Here is an 8,546-nt window from a genome sequence, read left to right as displayed (position 1 = left end):
CTTCTGGCTATTTGAGTCTGCTGTTGAAAACCCTCTAGTGAATTTATCATTTCACCCATTGTATTTTCCATCCCTAGAATTTTTGTTTGGCACTTTAAAAACTAATTTATCTTCGTTGTTATTAGCCTTTCGTTCATATATCATCTTCATGATTTCCTTTAGTTCCTTATCTGTATTTTCCTTTAGCTCTTTGAACATATTTAAAAGAGTTCTTTTAAACTCTTGATCTAGTAGTTTTGATGCATGTGTTTCTTTAGGGACAGTACCTGGAGATTTCTATCTATCTATCTGTCATCTATCTATCTATCTATCTATCCTCTTTTTAATGGACCTTATTTCCCTTCCATTTACCTTGCTCTTCTTCTATATTATATTTATTGATTTGAGGCCTTTGTTCTTTTATAATATAAAAACTTAGTGCAATAAAATTTCCTCTAAGTGCCACTCTATATCTGCATCCCTCAAATTTTGTTTGTTATGCTGTGCTTTCATTTTCATTCCAATTAAAAATATTTTGCAATTTCCTTTGTGATATATTCTCCAGCCCATGGGTTACTAAAATATTTTCTGCTTAATTTACAAGTAATTTGGGATTTTTATACTATGTTTATGTTATTGCTTTCTCGTTTAATGCTGTGACAGCTCAGAAAACCTGCTCTGTATGATTTCAGCTCCTGTAAACTTCTTGAGACTTGTGTTAAGACCCAACACAGGCTCTGTCTTCATGGAATATACAACTTTGCCTCTGGTTATATCCTTTGGTATGATGTATCTGATAATCATATACACACTCAGCTATTTCTCAATTAGTATTTGTATAGTATACCTTTTTTTTCACCTATTCATTTCTAATCTATTTGCATATTTGTATATAGTATACGTCTAAATTTCTTCCAAACTGGAAACTGAACTCCTTCCAAACCGTTTTCTTCCAGTGTGTAGGTCCTTTAAATTTAGTGTAATTATCAATACATTTTTTAAACCACAAACTTGATAGTAGCTTACTATTCGTCACATTTGTTCTCTGTTCTTTGTTCCTTGCATTTATGTTAGCTATAACTATTATATTTTACTACAGTGGCTACTCTTGGGCTTACAGTATGCACCTTTAATGTATCATACTCTATCTTCAAATAATAGACACCATTTCACATACAATGAAATTTCCTCCTCTGGCATTTTGGAGCATCCTTTGCATATATTTTGCTTCTATGTAAGTTGTAAATGCCATTACCCTTTCATATTAATTTGTTATAAATATACAATTATCTTTTATAATTTTTAATGAGAAAATATTATATATATATATATATATATATATATATATATATGTGTGTGTGTGTGTGTTATTCCTTCATTCCTTTTGGCCAATCCAAGTTTCCATGTAGTATCATTTTACTTCTGACTGCAGAATTTCATTTAACTAACCTTTCTTTTCGTGAAGTGTGTTCATGATGATCCACTCAATATTATTTGGCTCTAAATAGCTTCAATTCCCCATTTTTAGAACAGTTTATCAAGATATAATTCACATACCATTCAATTAACTCATTTAAATTTTTCGATTCAATTTATTTGAGCATATTTAAGAGTTGTGCAGCCATCACTATAATAAACTTTAGAATATTAATAAATTTTAATAATGAACTTTAAAATGTAATAAGTTTTAATAATAAACTTTATAATATCTCACTAGTATGGCAAGATGGGCGCCTGCTGGGGCAGGAAGATTGAATGAGGTGGTCTGCAGGTGAATGCTGGGGCAGGGCAAGTGGTACTAACAAGATAGATGGAGAGTGTCAAACCCAGCTTTTGCAAGTGTATGGTTGTCTAGGCTGAAGGAGGGCAAGAAAAATGGTGCTCACCATCACTTCCATCCCAAAGAGAGCTCCTACAGATCCCTCTGCCTCCAGCACACATCCTAAAATTAGTCAATAAATCTCCTTCACATATAACCCAGGTATTATTCAAACCGATGCTTCTGTGCTTGGTCTCATGCCAAGTGATATGGTATACTAACTCTTTAAGAGCACATACTTTGTTTCCCATAGCCATCCAGCTCTTCTTGAGGTAAGCCCCATTGATTTTTTATTTTTAAAGCCAGACTTTATGGGGAGTTGTCTTCTCAGGGCAGGTCCCAAGGGCCAGGGGTGCTCAATTTGGGGCTTGATCCCTTTACTCCTTTGCTCCTCCACTCTTCTGTACTTGTGATATCCTTCCCGTCTGGTGGCTTGGTTCCTGACTGCATCTCTGCCCTTCCTACTCTTTTCAATGTAGACTTCTCTTTATAACTTTAGTTGTGGAAGATCTGCTCTTCCAGTCTTCAGGTCATGTTCAGAGTGAGTTGCAATACATGTAGATGTTGCCTCAGTGTGTCTGAAGGAGGTGGTGAACTCAGTTATCTTCCTGCTCCATCATCTTTCTGAGTGCTTTTCAGTACTTCATTTGTTTTTATGGCCAAATAACATTCCATTGTGTGGATATATCCCATTTTATGTATCCATTCATCAGTTGATGGGCATTTGGTTTGTTTCCACTTTGGGGGAATCATATGCAAGCTTTTGTGTGGATATATATTTTAATTTTTCTCGGGGAAATACCCAGGACTGGAACTGCTTTGTTACATGATAACCTTGTGTTTAATATTTGAGGGAATGGCAGACAGTTTTCCAAAGTGTATGCACCACTATACATTCCAACCAGCAATGTTTGAGGGTTGACATTTTTCCACATCCTCAACAACAATGATTTTTCATCTTTTTTATTTTAGCTATTCTAGTGGGTGTAAAGTAGGTAGGTCCTCACTATGGTTTTAATTTGCATTTCCCTAAGGACGAATGTCATCAAGCCACTTTTAATGTGTTTATTGGCCATTTCTCTATCTTTTGGGGAAAATGACTATTCACATCTTTTCCTCATTTCTCAATGAGGTTATATATTTTATTATTGGTTTGTAAAACTAATTTATATCATCTGGATACAAATACTTTCCCCATTCTGCAAGTTCTCTTTTCACTTTCTTGATGGCATTATTTGCAGGAAATAGCGTTTTTAAAATCTGATGAACACTCTCCAGTTCCATCCACGTTGCTACAAAGGGCCATATTTCATTCTTTCTCATTGCCACGTAGTACTCCATTGTGTATATAAACCACAATTTCTTTATCCATTCATCAGTTGATGGACATTTAGGCTCTTTCCATAATTTGGCTATTGTTGAGAGTGCTGCTATAAACATTGGGGTACAAGTGCCCCTATGCATCAGTACTCCTGTGTCCCTTGGGTAAATTCCTAGCAGTGTTATTGCTGGGTCATAGGGTAGGTCTATTTTTAATTCTGAGGAACCTCCACACTGTTTTCCAGAGTGGCTGCACCAATTTGCATTCCCACCAACCATTCCACTTACATTTAATGTAATTAATGATATGGTATGATTTATGTCTGCCACTGTCATTTTTTTTTCTCATGTTTTCATGTTTCTCTCTCTCACCATTGAGGTGCCACTTTGTGTTAAAAATATTTTCTCTCATACCGTTTTTATTGTTTACTACAATTTTGAATTATTTCTTAGTGGTTGCCTCACAAATTACAATTAAGATCTTAATTGAAAAGAATCTAACTCAGATTAATACCAATTTAATTTCAGTATTATGTAAAACTTTGATCTTTATACCTCTGGACTCTCCAGCTCTTTTGTACTATTATTGTCATTTAAATTGCATCTTTATACCTTTAAAGTCCACCCAGATATTTCCATAATTATTGCTTTATGCACTTGTGTTTTAAATCGGGTAAAGTCAGAAGAAAGTTACAAACAATAATACGTTTATGCTGTCTTTTATAAATGCCAGCCTAGTTAACTTTAGTGATGCTCTCTATTTCTGCATGTGGATTTGAGTTACTCTCTAGTGTCTTTGGAGGATTTCCCCCTTAACATTTCTTGTAAGACAGGCCTGGGGCGCCTGGGTGGCGCAGTCGGTTAAGCGTCCGACTTCAGCCAGGTCACGATCTCGCGCTCCGTGAGTTCGAGCCCCGCGTCAGGCTCTGGGCTGATGGCTCGGAGCCTGGAGCCTGTTTCCGATTCTGTGTCTCCCTCTCTCTCTGCCCCTCCCCCGTTCATGCTCTGTCTCTCTCTGTCCCAAAAATAAATAAACGTTGAAAAAAAAAAAAAGACAGGCCTGCTAGGGATAAATTCACTCAGTTTTTCCCTTACCTGAGAATGGCTTTATTTCACCGTCATTTTTGAAGGATAGTTTTGCTGGATAGAGAACTCTTGTCTGACAGTCTTTTTCTTTCAGCACTTTGAATATGACTTCCCACTATATTCTGTTCCCCATGGTTTCTGATGAGAAATCAGCTGTTAATCTTACTAGGGATCCCTTGTACGTGATGGGCTGCTTTGTATGTCTGCTTTCAACCTTCTCTCATTGCCTTTGGTTTTCAGGAGTTTGATTAAGCTGTTTCTAGGTGCAGCTCTCCTTGAGTCTATCCTCCATGGAGTTTTCAATCATTTTATTTCACTAGATTCATAATTTTAGTAAAATTTGGGAAGTATTGGGCCATTTACTTCTTTTTAAGTTCATTTTGAGAGAGAGAGAGAGGCAGAGAGAATCCCAAGAAGGCTCGTGCTATCAGTGAAGGGCCCAATACTGAGCTCCATCTCACAAACTGTGAGATCATGACCTGAGCCGAAATCAAGAGTCAGACATGTAACCAACTGAGCCACCCATGTGCCCCATATTTTTCTAATAGTCTTTCTTTCCCTTTATCTCCTCTTCTCTCCTCCAGGGACTCTCACTGTGCATAAGTGCTGTGCTTTATCACATCCTACAAGGTCTCTGAGGCTCTGTTCATTTTTCTTCATTACTTTTTCTTTCTTTTCCTCAGACTATACAATCTCAATTGGCTTTAACTTCCACGTTTGGTGATTCTTTTTAACCCCAAATGCAATTTCTGTTGAGCTGGTATCATGAATTTTTCATTGCAGTTATTATACTTTTCAACTCCAGAATTTCTGTTTGATATTTTAAAAATGATTTCTATCTCTTTGTTGATATATCTGCTTAATAAATCATCATTCTCATACTTCCCTTTAATTCATAAGACACAGCTTCCATTAGATGTTTGAACATATTTACAATAACTGACTTAAAGTCTCTGTCTAGTAAATCCAACGTCTGGGTATCCCAGTGTGTGTCCCATACTTTCCTGTTTCTTTGCACATCTGATAGGCTTTTATCAAAAGCTGGACATTTTAAGTAATATAACGTGGTGACTCTGGAATTCAGATTCTGCCTCCTCTCCAGGTTTCATTGTTGCTGTCTGTTGTTGGTATTTTTGCTGTCATTTGTTTTGTAACTTTTCTGAACTGCTTCTGTAAAGTCTGTATCTTCTGTTGTACATGGCCACTGAATTCACTGCTCAGCTAGCTTAGTGGTTAACTAATGATTGGGCAGAGATTAAATGCTTGTAACTGTTAAAACACTCAGTCTTTTGGGGCACCTGGGTGGCTCAGTTAAGCATCCCACTTCATCTCCGGTCATGATCTCGTGGCTTGTGAGTTTGAGCCCCACATTGGGCTCTGTGCTGACAGCTCAGAGCCTGGAGCCTGCTTTGGATTCTGTGTCTCCCTCTCTCTCTGCCACTCCCCTGCTCATGCTCTGTCTTTTTCTGTCTCCAAAATAAATAAAAAACGTTAAAAATTTAAAAAAAAAACAGTCTTTGACATGTGAGTGACGTGTGTATGTTGGGCATGCCTTCCACACTCAGCCATGCAGGCTTTCATTTCTGCCTTCTCAGAGCCTCAAATTAAACCTGAGTTGAGAGCTTAGAGACTTTTTGGATCTTTCTGGAGCATGCTGTGGTCTTAGGAATGTGTCTGGCCTTCCGGATTCATAGGGATAAGGTCACAGCTCTTTTTTTTTCAATTTGGGTTTAAATTCTAGTTAGTTAACATACAGTGCAACATTGGTTTCAGGAGTAGACTTCAGTAATTCATCACTTACATCCAATACTCAGTGCTCATTATAACAAGTGCCCACCTTAATACCCATCACTCATCTAGCCCACCCCCACCCACCTCCCTCCATCAACGCTCAGTTTGTTCTCTAATTTAACAGTCTCTCATGGTTTGTTTCCCTCTCTTTTCCCCCCTCCCCTATGTTCGTCTGTTTCATTTCTTAATTCCATATATGAGTGAAATCATATAATATTTGCCTTTACCTAAAAGGCACACCACATCTTCTTTATCCATTCAGCAGTCGATGGACATTTGGGTTCTCTCCATAGCTTGGCTACTGTTGATAATGCTGCTATGAACATTGGGGTGCATATACCCCTTTGAATGTGGATTTTTGTATCCTTTGGGTAAATTCCTAGTAGTGCAATTGCTGGATTGTAGGATAGCTCTATTCTTAAATTTTTTTAATTTCTTAGTGTTTATGTGTGTGTGTGTGTGAGAGAGAGAGAGCGCGTGCAGGGGAGGGGCAGAGAGAGAGGGGGAAACACAGAACCTGAAGCAGGCTCCAGGCCCTGACCTTTCAGCACAGAGCCCAATGTGGGACTTAAACTCACAAACCATGAGATCGTTGATCTGAGCCAAAGTTGGACGCTTAACCAACTGAACCACCCAAGTGCCCCCTAGTTTTAACTTTTTGAGGAAACTCCACACTGTTTTCCAGAGTGGTTGCACCAGATTGCATTCCCACCAACAGTGTAAGAGGGCTCCCCTTGTTTTGCATCCTCACCAACACCTGTTGTTTCCTGTGTGGTTAATTTTAGCCATTCTGACAGGTGTGAGGTGGTATCTTATCATGGTTTTGATAAGTATTTCCTTGATCATGAGTGATGTTTAGCATCTTTTCATGTGTCTGTTAGACATCAGGATGTTTTCTGTGGGAAAGTGGCTATTCATGTCTTCTGCTCGTTGCTTCACTGGACTATTTCTTGTTTGGGTGTTGAGTGTGCTAAGTTCTTTATAGATTTTGGATACTAACCCTTTATCAGATATGTCATTTGCAAATATCTTCTCCCATTCTGTAAGCTGCCTTTTAGTTTTGTTGTTTCCTTCACTGTGTAGAAGCTTTTTATTTTGATGAAGTCCCAATCGTTCATTTTTGCTTTTGTTTCCCTTGCCTCTGGGAGATATGTCTAGTAGGAAGTTGCTGCAGCTGAGGTCAAAGAGGTTGCTGCCTGTGTTCTCCTGTAAGACTGTGATGGTTTTCTGTCTCACATTTAGGTTGTCCATCCATCTTGAGTTTATTTTTGTGTATGGTGTAAGAAAGTGGTCCAGTATCATTGTTGAAGAAACTTTTTTTTCCATTGGATACTCTTTCCTGCTTTGTCAAAGATTAATTGAGATAATGTCACAACTTTTTAAAGTCCCTGTGAACATCTTACTACTCAGTGTTTTTAAGGATTTGGATCACCTATTGTATGCCCCACGTGTTGTCTACTTCCTGAGGCAGCTGCAAGGTTAAACAATTGCCCCTAAATGTTTTTGACAAGTGCCCCCATGGAAAACACATTTCAAATGGGCAAGCTCTGAGTCAGTGCAAATACAGACAACCATGCAAGTGGCGTCATCCAAGACCAACCATACAGGTCATATAATGATAATTCCCTGGGAGTGAAACTTTGCAGGAGGCCCATCTCCTTTCTGCTCCCTGTGGCAGCTGCCAGGCTGCTGGCTTTCACTGAGACTGCAGGCCGTCCATATTCAAGGCTACCATAGAAGCCTTGGATAGAGGAGCATGGGAATAGGGCCAGTTGATATACCACATAGCTCACTCTTCCTACTGAGATTCATCTGTTTCTCTAGAATAAACATACCTGATGGTGTTGCATGCTTTTGGTGAATTTCCCGAGTTCTGAAAACATTGATTTTGAACATTTCTGCCAGTTTTCTCATGACTTTTAGGGAGGACAGAATTTTCAGAGGTTCTTCTGCCAGTTTTGGCCGGCTTCCAGTACAACCTTTCACTGTGCTTGTCTAACAGGGTGTTTGTGGCTGTGCTTGGCAGTTACATGTCTCTCAAGATATAACTTTTCTTGGTCACCGACCATGTGAAAAGGACCACAACAGGAGCTGTAAGAGCAAAGATGTATAAGACACCATCTTTGATCTCAAAGTTGTCACTCTTGAAAAACCATCAATTTAACTGGAACATTTGAAGCACAATGATTGCCACACCTGCATCTGGTCACCAAATTATATCTTAATTCAGTTCAATGGGAGTTATTTTTGGCCACCATGTCTTAAATAAAACCAGATTTTCACCTGGATATTTGGCAGCAAGTCTGGACTAATATCTCTGGTCACAGCTAACTTCATCCCTAATCCATTCAGGAAGCTGAGAGCCTCTAGTGAATGAAAATGTAGATGAAGGGCTGCAGAGATCTCCCATAGGAAGAGTTAGAAACAGAGATTTGTTTGAACAACTAATTATGGTTTTCATAATTCCATAGCACCAAGTTAGTATTTTCCACTGAAATAGCTTATGTTTATATTGATGCAGCCCACTGCCCTGCTGGTTATTGATAGGCAT

This window comes from Lynx canadensis, chromosome X (assembly GCF_007474595.2).
Source record: "Lynx canadensis isolate LIC74 chromosome X, mLynCan4.pri.v2, whole genome shotgun sequence".
Taxonomy (NCBI): Eukaryota; Metazoa; Chordata; class Mammalia; order Carnivora; family Felidae; genus Lynx; species Lynx canadensis.
Note: the sequence above shows the minus strand (reverse complement) of the source record.